The sequence below is a fragment of the Eurypyga helias genome, unplaced genomic scaffold, assembly GCF_000690775.1.
Source record: "Eurypyga helias isolate BGI_N326 unplaced genomic scaffold, ASM69077v1 scaffold4407, whole genome shotgun sequence".
NCBI classification, from domain to species: domain Eukaryota; kingdom Metazoa; phylum Chordata; class Aves; order Eurypygiformes; family Eurypygidae; genus Eurypyga; species Eurypyga helias.
Window position 1 is genome coordinate 26,019 of NW_010262387.1, and position 13,647 is coordinate 39,665.

At 45.8% G+C, this 13,647-nt stretch overlaps 1 protein-coding gene across 2 annotated transcripts in view; it reads right to left on the reverse strand.

The window, feature by feature from the left end:
• Nucleotides 1-12,919, reverse strand: part of APBB2 (amyloid beta (A4) precursor protein-binding, family B, member 2) — a 24,342-nt gene extending 11,423 nt beyond the window's left edge. The window contains exons 1-2 of one of the 2 annotated variants that reach the window (XM_010155708.1): nucleotides 12,666-12,919; nucleotides 4,290-4,295 (exon numbers count right to left, since the gene is read on the reverse strand). The gene's annotated coding sequence lies outside the window, so the exon portion shown is untranslated. Of the gene's footprint in view, nucleotides 1-4,289; nucleotides 4,296-12,409; nucleotides 12,593-12,665 lie in introns of those variants that run through there. The other variant, XM_010155707.1, reaches the window with a different exon arrangement.
• Between the last annotated feature and the right edge of the window lie 728 nt (nucleotides 12,920-13,647).

A 13,647-nucleotide genomic window follows, 5' to 3' on the forward strand; every position in this document is an offset into this window, starting at 1 on the left:
AGGAAGGTGTTCAGTGGGAGAACAGTGTATTTTGTTGCAGAAAAAAGCTCTGTGTTCTTAAAGCTTTACAACACAAGTGCACCACTGGTGTTGACAGAGGATTATAGAGCTGGGATGCTCCATAGTAGGTCTTTCTTTTTTCTGTAAATTATTTGTGCACGTACCACATGATCCACTAGTATCTTTCTGGGTTACAGAAACCGGATATAAATCAGTACTCTGTTAAAAAGGTAGAAAAATCAGGAAAATAGGTAAGAAAATTATCTGGCTGCACAAGTGGGCTGAACAGTTAAAAATTCAGTCGAAATTTCTTAATCTTGAAAGCGCACAGGTCTACAGAGACATTTTAAAAAGCACTTTCCAGAACTGCAAAGACAATGTAAGGTGCTAAGTAGAAAGGAATTTCATTTTTATTTGCTCTTTTACCCTCTTTAATTGGCAAATGTCGACAGTAATTGACTAAACCTTAGATAGCCATACCTATTTAACACCTGGCTGAGCATCACTTAGCTGCTCAACCCTGGATGAATATAATCACATTAAATGCAATTTATGCTAATGCTGTCCTGTTTGAGTAGCAGGCATAGCCATTTGGCACTATTAGGGAGAGTCCTAGGAGACATCCCAATTAAGTACAGCCTGATAGAGCAGCACAGCCTCTACTGCCTTCTCACTGTAAATTTACTCCTTCAAAGGAGTGCAGAACTGCATTAACCCTTTTCTTTTTTTTTTTTTGTTAAAAACACCCAACACCCTAGCCTGGAAGTCAGAAATAAAAATTTTTACTGTTATCAATCAAAATTGAATTGCTGCTATTTCAAACAACTGCATTAAAATGATACACATGCAGGAAAATGTAAATTGCTTTACAGATTCATGTATTACAAATTGTAACAAGAATCCTTGAACCAGAAAATTATATCCTCTGGGCTTGGCTTAAAATTGATTGAAGTTCATCCAGAATAGCCTACGGAAGACGGCTGTTGATTTGTACATACTGGTGCGACCGTACAGACGCCTGCGACTGCGGGGTCACAGAGCACAGGCTGCCGGGCGGCGGGGAAATCCTCTCCTGAGTCTATAACCTTCAGGCTTCACTTTGCTCTCCTGCAACCAGCCGGCCAGGGATTTGTGAAAGCAGGAATTAAAAAGGGGAGGGCAGGCACGGCTATGGCAGAGCGGGGTCAGAAGGCAGCATTCACCACGGAGACATGAACGTCCGTGGGAACGGAGTAAACGAGCAAAGAAGAGACACGTGAGAAGAAAGAAGATAAATATAACACCAACAAGGCCATGCTCTGATGGGGTTTTTCCATGACAGACAAATATTCTGGTACCACAAATGGCAGAGATTATGGGATGCAACAAATCCTGCAGTAATATATATGACAAAGGGGACGGATCTTCTGGGTGAAGATTTTAAAATCTTTTAGCAAGAATGCTCTTTCACATAGAAAGAAGGAGACCCAGGAGGAAGGGACGTGCTGAAATTAAGTCTGGGACTCTGGTCAGTTCACTTGTCTTTTTATTAGGCACACAACAAGGAGTTTGCGAAGTCAGGGAGAAAAAAAATCCAAAGGTATGAAACCAAAACTAGAAGAAAAAACAGGATTCACACAAGCTGCAAAATCTGTTTGTAGATTTACCTTTACCTCTCAACTTCCATTTCACCTACCAGACAAACACTGAATGAAACCACTGCTTCCCTCCCACACTTTCCTAAGAAATATGGATATGGGGGGTTGGAACTAGATGATCTTTAAGGTCCCTTCCATCCCAAACCGTTCTCTGATTCTGTGATGAAACCCACAGCGCCTTCTCCAGGTGACTGCCAACTACTTTGGAATCAAATCCTGCAGGAGGAGGAAGAGAAATGGTTGCTCCAATGATTAGTCCCACCAGTCTTCTCCTTCCCATTTTCCGCAGATAGTCATGGTGCATTTAACCACATGTACTCTCCTCAGTGATTACAGTTGGAAGAGATGTGGGAGATAATTGTTTTTTCCTACATTTCTGACAGTTGCTTGCCATCCTAAAGTCATACGAAAGCCTTTTCTTCACTCCAAGTGCTCCACTCCACAGAGCTCCTGCACCTCTCTGGCTGCTTCCCAGCTACAATCCAGAACGGCAGACTTGGCCACCACCACACCACCCTGGTCATTAATTTTTGATGCAAGCAGTTAAGATGCCCTCCCAAGGGGAGACTTTGAGGAGACTTTTCTTATTTCAGTTCTCACACAACTTGAAAATGGGTTTCCTCTCAGCAAAACATCGGTTCTGCATTTATTAAATTCTCCTCAGATGGTCTGGCACTGACACAGAGCAGCTTGTTCTTCTAATTCATGCATAAAGTTTGTAGGGCAAATTATCCCCTGCTGAAAGGCTGTTTGCCTCATTCCTTGATAACGTCACTTGCTAACTCTCAAGGAGGAGCTATGGCTACTTTGTGCAATACTCGGAGGCCTTTATCTGGCAGCCCTAAAACACGCAGCCTGCCGGTTTTTCTTTGATGTTTTATCACTGCCACAGTTCTGCAGGCTTCCAAAATTTGTTTAAACCCTCACAGAGCTGATACGTCCGATACCCAGCTCAGCCCTTCCAAGCCCAGCGCTTCCAAGCCTGAACGCATTTGCACGACTTTCACTCCAATTTCCTTCCTGCAGATTGATCCTCGTGAAGCCGCAGAAGCCGTTCCCCCAGACGCGCTTTCCCACGTGGGGTTTGGGATTTTTTTTCTTTGCTGAATTGCTTCACCACGTTCATGGAACACGCAGGTTCCATGGGCTGCCTTCCCAGCCCGCACAGCGGTTCTCAAGGAAAGGGCACGCAAATGGGGTACGTTGCCAAGGCCGTTGTAGGTGCTTCTTCCCCTCTGTAGCATCGCAAAGTGGCAGTTTGACTCCCCAGGATGGCCAGTCTCGCATTTTTGATGAATGCTGAATTCCCTTTAAGCAAATGACTGTGGTGTTACGCCTGTGAACCTCTGAACAGCTGCTCTGCAGCAGATCCTGCAAATTTGATTCTGACAAATTAGTATTTAGATATTTTTGACAACGGTGCTATCTTCCAGATCTAATCGGAAGACGTGGGCCTTTGTTTATAAGGAACATTTGAAGATTTAATAAAGTAATCCATCGAGCTGAGATGCTCAAAGCACTGCTACCGCCTGAACTGAAGACGACAGCAGACTACACCAGACAGTTAATCTCTCCAGTGTGATTTGTTTGATAAGCGGTGCTTACTAGTCCTCCTTTGTTCTTTATTATTCAGGCAGAGAACGCAGCCGTTGCGCACAGACACTACCCACGAATCTGCCTGCAGCACGTTTTTGCCAGCGTCAGTCTGGGAGGATCATCGCTTCCCACAGGCACGGAATCGACATTAGATTGCAAAGCCATAATCAAGAACGTTCAAACATTTCCCTAGGCCAACGCTGCCTAAAGAACTGATTAAAAACCATCCAAGCCCGGAAACCATTCTCACCGTATCCCACAAGGCAAACGCGATGAACGGTCCGCATCTCCACACCACGCTCCTTCCGCCCGGCCCCAGTATCCAGACCTTGCCATTCAGAGGAGCAAACAATCCCCAAACCTCACCGGAGGGATGCAATTCTATCAGTAAGAGCCTCTGGAGTGGCTGCAGCCCTTGTACCGCAAAGCACCTGACTACAATGCCCTACTGTCTGCGCTCCCATGAAACGGGAAGCATTGTGGAGAACCCCAAACGATCCCTTTGTGCATTGAAACCAATCAAACATCCTGGGGACAACTTTTCTTCGAACTTGAAAGACAAGCGACCATGCCAGCTGGATCCGAAACAAATACCGAAAATAGGAAATAAACACTTTTTCCAACTCTTGCTGAACTTGGCTCTTAAATTCCCTGCTCTATGCATCATGTCTGTTCATTTTTGAAAAAAGAAAAGGTGGGATTTTAATACCACTTTCCTGCATCTCAGATTACAGATAACAACAGCGTCTACATTTTAAATTCAAAACACCAGAAGCAAATATCAAATCACTGCACTGCATGATTTTAAACTGTTCTAGTGCTTGAGGGTTTGGGACCTGGGGAAAACACAACACACACACACCCCCACACACCCCAAAGCAATATCAACTTGACAAATACTGTTAATAGCAAGGGGGAAAGGTGACAGAAGGATGTGAATTCACTCATGAAGTTTAGCTTCTGTTCACTGATACAAGCAAGCCCATACAAGCATTATTTGGTGCATGCCAGAAGGATGAATACAGGGAATAATGGAAAAAAAGGAAAATCATTTACCTCTCTCTGAATCCAGGGAAGCATGAAGAAACAGAAAGAGCAAGTTAGAAAGCACTCAGGCAGACAGAGCTCCAGCACACGATGAGGCAGGGTAGCTGAAAGAAGTGCTGTAGGTTTAACGTTGGCTGCTTGTAACACAGCCTATCTGAGCACGCTGCCACTGTTTCCTTCGGACACTTATTTTGGTTGAATCCTGTTGCTCTGAAGTTTGTATTTTTGGAAACACGCGAAGACGCCAAGAGGCATCAGCTGAGTTTAGAGAGGCAGCGCAGACATATCAACCCTGGGAGGTAATCAAGCTTAAAATACCACAGGCAAGTCCGGGAAGTAGTATGCAGAAAGCATAAACAGACATACAAAGTGCATGAACCTGCCTTCTTCCAAAATAACACTATTTAAAGCAGACATTGACAAAACAAACAAGACTAATTCTTCTGGCAGTGAAAACCTTCCATTGTTTAAACTGGAAGAAAAGAAAGATGGTCAGAAATTTTTAAAATGGTTTTTCCAAAAGCTCACACCCCAAGGTCACTTGGGCTCCTCTGAATGGTGCACCCCGAAGAAGCGACATCTGGGGTAGCCACCTCACACAGAGCTGAAGCCAGGATGCACAAAATCACTACACGCCATCACTTCTGAAGCCCTTCAGCAACCGCTAACTCCTGGTGTGACTTAACCAACGCCCCTTTCCCGAAGGCAAAGGCAGGCAGCAGAGGCACGAGCTTCCCTGGCGGGGGGTGCCCTTTTTCCCCTTCCTGCAGAGCAGCTCTGCCTGCCCTGCTCCCTGCCTGAGCCCTGGGGGGGCTTGCTGCGGGTCCCCGGCCCCCCCCCAAAAAAAAAGCCGCCACGAACCCCCCCAAACTTCTGGAGTGAAGAGCGCTCACGGTTGTTCCCACCAAGGGTTAGCTGTGCGGGGGAATGGGGCGGGTTGCTGCCTGCTTCTGCCCACCCCTCCGTAACAACAGGACACCACTCCATGCCACGTATAGTGTCTCTGCAGGGATTACCAAGCTGCCTAGTCCTGCCCTCCTGCCCTGCCTCCTGCATGCACCTCACGACTCCCCGCTGTTAAGAAGGGCTTATCTCCAGTGAGCGCCTGCGCAAGGTTCACGCACTGGGCACAAAAACGTGGGACGCTACATCATCCTAGTTTGTAACTGACTTTGAGAAAACAAAGTAGTGGAGTGGAGAAGTCATCCTATCTCAAGTAGTAAGGGCAGGATTAAAGACAGAGCACAGGGAAGGGAAGGGATCCAGTTCCCATTAGACCCATCTCACTTCAGCAAACGCGCAAAGCTTACAGATCTGTTGCTTAGAAATGTCTTAGTGAGTAGATGTGGGATAAACACAGGCTTTCTAAGGCAGGTTTTAACTAAACGTGCACATGGACAGCTAGCGCATCCGTCCAACATGGGGTGCATATCGCACATGGGTGCACGTGTACGTAGCGAGAGACTGAACTTCTTTCTTACGTCAAGGTGAAACCTCTCCTGGTGCAACTTGTACACACTGCCCCTTGTCATCTCCACGTGGCTCCCAGTGAAGAACAGTAATTCACCGGCACAACCTCTCCAGGGACACGGGAGAGGCTTCCTCATGGGAGTTTTCAAGATGTCACTACACAGGGTGCTAGACAATCTCACCTAGGCTCCCCTTCCTGTGACAGTTGGATCAGATGGTCTTTTGATGTTTCTTCCAACCTGGGTTGTTCCATGGTGCTATGAAAGCAGCCAAGTTGGAAAGAATTGTATTTAAACATGTAAAGGATGTTCCCAGAAATTTTACAATGGAAGTGTGAGCCAGAGCCTCATTGTAAAGAAGAAAAGATGGGCCTACAAGGAAGCTGGGGGGGACTTTTTACAAGGGTCTGTAGTGACAGGACAAGGGGGAACGGGTTTAAATTGAAAGTGGGGAGGTTTAGATTGGATATCAGGAAGAAGTTCTTCCTGGAGAGGGTGGTGAGGCACTGGAACAGGTTGCCCAGAGAAGCTGTGGATGGCCCATCCCTGGAAGTGTTCAAGGCCAGGCTGGACGAGGCTTTGAGCAACCTGGTCTAGTGGAAGGTGTCCCTGCCCATGGCAGGGGGGTTGGAACTAGATGGTCTTTAAGGTCCCTTCCAACACAAACCAGTCTATGATTCTATGAAGAACACAGGGTTCTCTGCTCTGCTTCCTTCCACGAACTAAACTGGGAGTTTCCCCTTTTCAGTATCCAGTGGTGACCTGTGTGGATCTCCCCAACCAAAATCCCACTCCTTTCTTTGCTTCAGCTACACGGGCTTTCCACTGGGCTTTGCAGAATCATCAAGGGTTTCACCATGCCTACTGCTAACATTTTATATATTAAAAGGTTAAAACTACATCTCAGTATTGCGAATACTGGAAGTTTTTCAAGCCTAAATGGCCTTTGATTCTATGTTTCAGTGCCAATTTGAAAATCAGAACTGAGAAAGCAGTATCACTTCTATTTTCTCAGAAAATAAGACCAAAGTTTCTAAGTAGTATGAGAAGCAAAATATATATAATTTTCTTCATGCATTAATCACTGGCTTCATATCAAGTGGACAAACAGAGATTATCTCTCAGAAAAAAGCTGTATATTGCAAAATTCTTCCAGCAATTTAGGCACAATGTACTAAGGGGGAAAAAAAAAAGGGGGGGGAGGAAGGGAGAAATGTCTTGGATATAGCAGATTTTGAACACAGTACAATTAGATGCAAAACATGACCTGCTGGTGCAAGCTTTTAAAGGGAGATCTGTTAATTCCTCTATCGTTACGTGAAATACAGTCGTACAGAACAATCACCGTTGCAGCTGCCAGCACAGACAAAGAACAAACCAGAGGAGGTGAGAGAAAAACACAAGCAGTTGGGCTGCTGGGCTTCCCCAGGCAGCAGCGGGGCTCTGGCTGAGGGACTCCCACGCCATGGGATGCACATGAGTCAAGGGGAGGGCCGTCTCCTGCTTCTAATCAGTTAATTACAGCTTTCCAATTAACCCAGTATCTCCTCATATAGTGTCCTGTAATTTATTAATTAATTCCACACAAAAGGCTATTTGCCTGTATTCCCTTCACATTCTGGTAGCTCAAATATGGTTGAATGATTTACCTTCAAACTCAGAATATAAACCGCCCCAAGGCTAGAAGGCAGGCATGGGAAGTTTCAGTTTGAACGGCAGATTTTGTTGACGGCTCTGAGTGCCAGAAATGCTGCATGAGCAGCTGCCCAAGTGCTTTGGGATGGTGCTCTCTACATATCCTTTTCCAAGCTGACTGAGCTAAAAGGGGTCAAGCCAGAGCCTGCCAATAACACGGGAAGATGATACCTGGAAAGTGTGTCAGGGCTGCTATGCAGGATTTGAGATTCATTTTTGAGGAGAAAAGGTCAAGACCTCTGAGGAAAACGGCCCACAACCTTTAAGCCTGCAGAGGTGTGAGAAAGCAGCCCCTCTTCCAAAGTGAGCCCTGAGGGGATGCTGCCTCCCCACAAAGGGGGTGACAGTCGTCTTCTCTCCACCTCTTCTGCCTAGCTCATTTACACCAGGTTGTTTTCCTTTGGAAGCAGCGTATTACGGTACTGCTGAGGGTGCCTGCATCCCTGACCCCCGTCACCCGCCCTCCTCTTGCACAGGGTCATTCATACCCAGCCCAGGGATTCAGCTGAGGCAACGCAGTTGCAGAGACCAGTGTTATTGATGGGGCACCGTCCTGTGGGAGAGACCTGCATGGTACGTGTCCATGCTTGAGTAATGACAGCATTTCCTTCCAGCCCCACGTCTTGTAGATTGGTGTCTGGTGCAAGTTGCATCCTGAGGGCTGATCGCTGATATACAATGTCCACCCCACATGCTGAAGGGTAATGGGAGGCATCACTGGGAGGTGAATAACTGAGAGGCACAGCGGTAACACCCCTATCCCTCAGAAACCACCCTCTGCGTGGCGCTCATGAGGCTCTATCTGGATTTCTGCACCCGGGTTTGGGCCCACCAGCACAGGGGGGAGAGCGACAAACTGGCATGAGCCCAGCAAAAGGCCACTAGAGCTGCAGGAACCAGACTTGCTTAGCCTGGAGGTGGGCTTGTTTAGCCTGGGGATCAGGTACTGGGAGGATGATCTAATTAGTGTCTCCCACTCGTTCATGGGAGGGTTTAAAAAATAAAGCAAACCCAAGTTTCTCTGCCAAGAGAGGGGGTCAGCCCAGAGAGATACCCTGAGAGGCTGCACAGTCTCTGTTCTTGGAGGTTTTTAAAGATTCCAACCAGGAACGGCCCTGATGTGACCCCCAACCCTGCACGCTTGGGGCAGGAGGCTGGTCTAGGTGACCTGCTGTGGTCCTTTCCGGGGTAACTCTTTTCCTGTGAGTCTGTAACAGAAATGCCTCAACGCACAGGGCGGACGCGAGCTGTGCAGATGGACGTGGCGATGCTATGCTTACACAGGTGTCCAGCTATGGCCCTGTCGCAGCGGTGGGCAAAAGGAGGCTGGCAGAGGTGACATGACATGCCCCAGAGCCCCAGCCACCCCATCCATCCCTGTGACCAAGACAGATGTCCTGGGCTCTACATACTCCACTGTTACTACTGTTCTGTCTTCTGCTACAACAAGGGCCGCTCTAAGACTACAACGTGATGGAGAGCAAGACACAACGAAACTAATGGGTTTTGATCTTGCTGGCATCTCCAGCAAGGTGTTTGAGGATCAAGGTGATGCTCCCATGCTTGGCTAATGTTTTAGTGGGGTACCGCACTGCACATGAGTCTGGGACCGTGTTAGAAGTCTGCTCCCCTGGACCTGGAAGAGTTAATTTAAGTCTACATCCCAACCATTTTTGTGATGGAAGCATTCGGCTAAGAGTATGAAGAGGTTAACACTTCACACCTCTTCATTCCTGTAGCTTCCCTAACAGTCTGGCTGACTACAACATCCACAGTTGTTGTCTTCTGAGCAGATTAGAAAAAAATAAGGCTGCCATGTGTCACCTACACCCTGAGCAAATACAGAGGTCTGCTCTCTGACCGTCGTGGTCCTTAAACATCTTCTATGCGGGACTACACCCACGCGACCACCTACTGACCATCTCTCTTCCTAAGAGGTAATGACCTGCTGAAATGTCTTTGCTGTCAATTAACATGGAGTTTTAGCGGAGTAAAGCACATTTTACTTGATGAAAAATCACGATGCGTGGCACAAGCCTTTCGTCTTTATTTACAGTTATAAGTACTTGCCCAAGCATATGCTCTGAGGCACCGAAGAGGCCCTACTCTGGTTTTCTAATTTGTAATTACAAAGTCTAGTAGCACTTAATGCAGCAAAATGTTTATGTGAAATGTATTTACACCTCAGCAACGTAACATGAACAAATAAAGGAAACAACCTTCATTTCTGTGCGTTTGGAAGTCTCTGTTGCTTAGAGAATGATTATGTCCTTCACTTCTGTATGCCATTAGAGAAACATAGTTACTCTCACGGAAAGGAAAATAGTTGTGGCTTATAATTTTTCTAAGGGTTTGGTACCTTTTTAACCTTTTTTTTTTTTTTTTTGTCTTCCAACAAGTACCAGAACATTCCAGCAGACTGGCCTTGAGTTTCTGGGTCCCTGCCACCACCAGGATGGATACTGAGTAGAAGTACAACTAGCGCTTTCTGCAGAAATCCCCTGTTCGCTGTGGGCCAGATTGTGCCATCAATTTTTAAGCAATTCTCCACTAGTAGCAAAGAAAATTTCTGCTTAAAAATTGATGGCTTGATCTAGCCTTCTGTTGCTAATCATACATTATGAAGACTACTATAACCTAGTCATGTCCTATTTTTACAATAAAAAGAAAATATGAGGCAGCGTGATGCATTACATGAACCCACATTTTGTAAAGACTAAACTGTACTCTTCAGACCTGAGGCTTGAAGTCCCACTGAGAGTTTGGGTGCTAGACATCACACTGCTATCTGACAGGCAAGCTGGTACCTTGTTAATCCTCAAGTCCTCTCCATAAATAAGCAACCCCAGGTCCGTTTACCATTTCTTCAGGGTTTCCCTCATCTGCACACACTAAATGACAGTGAGTGAGGACCTGGGATGAAAGAGTGGGTGCACTTACAGCTCCCTGAAACACACGGCCACCGCAGGCACCCCATCTCCTGATGTAAGCCTGAGGCACCTTTCCTAACCCACTACAGACCACGTACCTCTCCTTAGGATGTGTTACATTTGGCTTGTCAGGGAAAACAAAAACATTTTTGGAAGCATGAAAAGAACTTTGAACAGGAGGCCACCTTTGCCCCAGATCACTAGACCATCATTTTAGATGGATAAGGTGGATAGGAGATTTTCTGCTTCAATTTTTTAAAGCATTATTAAATTCAGCCATAAAGATATTTCCGATTTGGAAACTTCTTAAAAACATACAGAGAAGGCTTTAATATCACATCAAAATACAACTACAACAACAGAGGATGTTGTTTTCTTTGGCAGATACCAAACCAAATTCAGGGTCATGCCAGTTACTTTCTAATGGGAGGAAATGAAACGGAACGTTTCCTACTGACTTGATATTCCCTGTTTTAGTATTGTTAAATTTCAGTTTCTGACCTGGATTAGGCTCACCCAGAGAATAAGGTTATCTCAGTTTATCTCAAACTACACCGGAACAAAGCCTGCACTCTAACACAAATTAAAGCTATACAGAGCAGACGAATCAATACTTGTATTCTCGTATCAATTAGATCAGAATATTGTAGCCAGTAACAGAATTTTGCTTCATGTCACGAAACACAGGCAACTCCGAACGGTGAACCGGAAAGCCTCGCTCAACAGGATGCGGCCCACAGACTGTAACAATACAAGAAACACCACGGACCTTCAGCAGACACCTTCATTATCTAAAATACTAATTTACACACTTTGCTTGATCCTCATCTGTATTCCAACTGAGCAGTGTTCAACCTTCACAGATGGGGTTATTTATTTACATACATCCACTGCTGTAAAAGGAAAAACTAGCCTGTACTTAAAAAAAATATATTCTTAATGGCATTACATAATAAAAGCTCACTTTTCTCTTTCTCTTTCACCTTTCTCTTTCTCTCTTTTAACTTATGAAAATAAATAAGCCAATTTTTACTAAGAAATGCTCCAGGGCTAAATAATACCCTTTTCCTCACTCACAAGTTGCTATAATTACATTAGCTGCAAGGCAACAGTTACAAAAACATAATTAAGCCATAGTTTTAAGAGATGAAACACTTCATGTATTTCCCTGATAGAGATCAAGACTCAGCAATGTTTGCTATCCTTTAAGGAGGCAAAAATCCTTTAAGAAAGCACAGAACAGGGAGAGCAATGAGGTTCCATAATAGGCGAGAAACCTAATTTAAGAGTGAAGCTGCTGAGTTTAAAGAAAAAGATAAATGTGCTTGTCTCTCTTCCCTCCCCTCTGTACCCGGCGTAATGAGGATTCAAAGCTATATATCAATTAACAAATCAATGAAATTTCTCCTGCTGCAAATTCTTTATGAATACAGATAGGATTAAGCAAGCACAGAGACCTCAAGGCAATATATTACATTTAACTCCTGAAGTTTCCTCTTCTGCCAAAAGAGCTGTTAACGATTTCACTTCAACTAAATATATTTTTACACACCACGTATCTCCCCGCCCCCCCCCAACTGTAACACTTCTGTCTTTAAACATTTTTACTTCTGCTGGAGCTTTACAAATATTTCAAATTGCACAGTCTCCACTGTCAATGATGGGCTGAAAGAAGAAAGCCCAGACTGGCCAGCTAGAAGTTAGCTGGGAATTACACAGAAATAATGATACAGGCACCGTATGCATGTGGGAAAACACAGGGAAGTTTCTTACTGAGGTTTCTGCTGTTCCTAAATATAGCATCTTTTTATCCATTAGCACAACATTACCAGTAAAAACAAATTACAATCACCCTCTACACACTCAGGCTGGTCAATATGCAGCCAGTAACCGCAGCCAGTTTAGGAACACTTAATTCTGAGCCGAACACAGACCCCCAAGCCCATCAATCATCGTTATCCATTTGTTAGCTTACTGCTCAAAAGAGCAGCATCTGAAGGGATAAAGGAGAGGGAGAACAGCATCAAATACTTACTGCTCAGCACACAGTCCAGCATTTCTGCTACAGTGCTCTCCTCAAGGTTGTTAAGTGTCAGCTCTTGGAGAAGAGGGATCTGACTTGCCTTTGTCACACCAGGAGCTTTAATCTGCCTCGCAGGCATCCACACAGAAGCGTTAGACTAATAGACCATAGCTTTGAAAATACAGCACGAGACAAAGGCTGCTCCTAAGGTGAAACTGTCTGGGGGGGCGGCTGAGCTTTTCTCCTTGTCACTTTCTAAGTTTCTTACCTTTCTGTTGCAGCAAACAGGAATTTAATGCCAAGCGCGTCACACGCAAACACCCAACCGCAGGCTCTGCCCGGTCCCCGTTTCTGTCAGCCTGCAGCTATGCCTCGGATGATGCGAAGTGCACTTGATGCGGCCGCGTACTTGCACTTCCACGACGGGGGCCGAATACCCCCGAGAACAGCGGCTCATTCATTTTGCATCGAGTTGAAGCACATCGCGTCAGCTCGCACTCTCCTCACGGGCTGCGCGCGCTTGTGCTCGCCGGCTCCAGCTGCGAGCGAGTGGGTGCTGCTCCCTGGAAGGCACCGCTCCATCAGGGGTGTGTCTTTTCCTCCCTTCCCATCGCTTTCACCATTTGCGCGCCCCTCTGATCCGCAGAAGAGGCCCCTCTCCTCTCCCTTTAACAAACCTTCACTGCTACGCGTTGTTCCTAGCCTGTAAACTTCCAAGACTGATCTGCTGTGACAGAAGCAATCTTTTGGAGAAAGCTGAAGCGCGCAGGGAGACGTCCCTCCCTGATTTTCCAAAAGGAGTGCAAAGCTTTCGCAGCGTGACTCTGAACTCAATGCAACAGAGAAAGTAAGTCCCTTTAAAAAGGAGAGGAGATTTATGGCCAAAACCAAGAATTCAGACAGAAGTACAACTGCATTTACTTCAATGAAATCCCACGTGTTTATGCCAGAAGTGAGATTTATCTTTCCGCTGTAAAAACAAACACACCAAATTTGATTTTCCAGACTGACACATGCAATAACAGTAAATCCAATTTAGAGGTGTAGCTTGCACTAAAGGTGACAGTAAACACAACGCTCCTGGAGCTCCGTTTTTTATTTGGCAAAATTCCCCACCAGGCCAGCAATAAGGAGCCACTTCCCCAGGGGCTGCACGCAAACCCTGGCAGGGCTTAAACCCCCTCCCGGGTTTTTACAGCTTTCTGCAGCACTGCATGACACTCCTGGCTGCCGGGGAGGCTTGGGGAGAG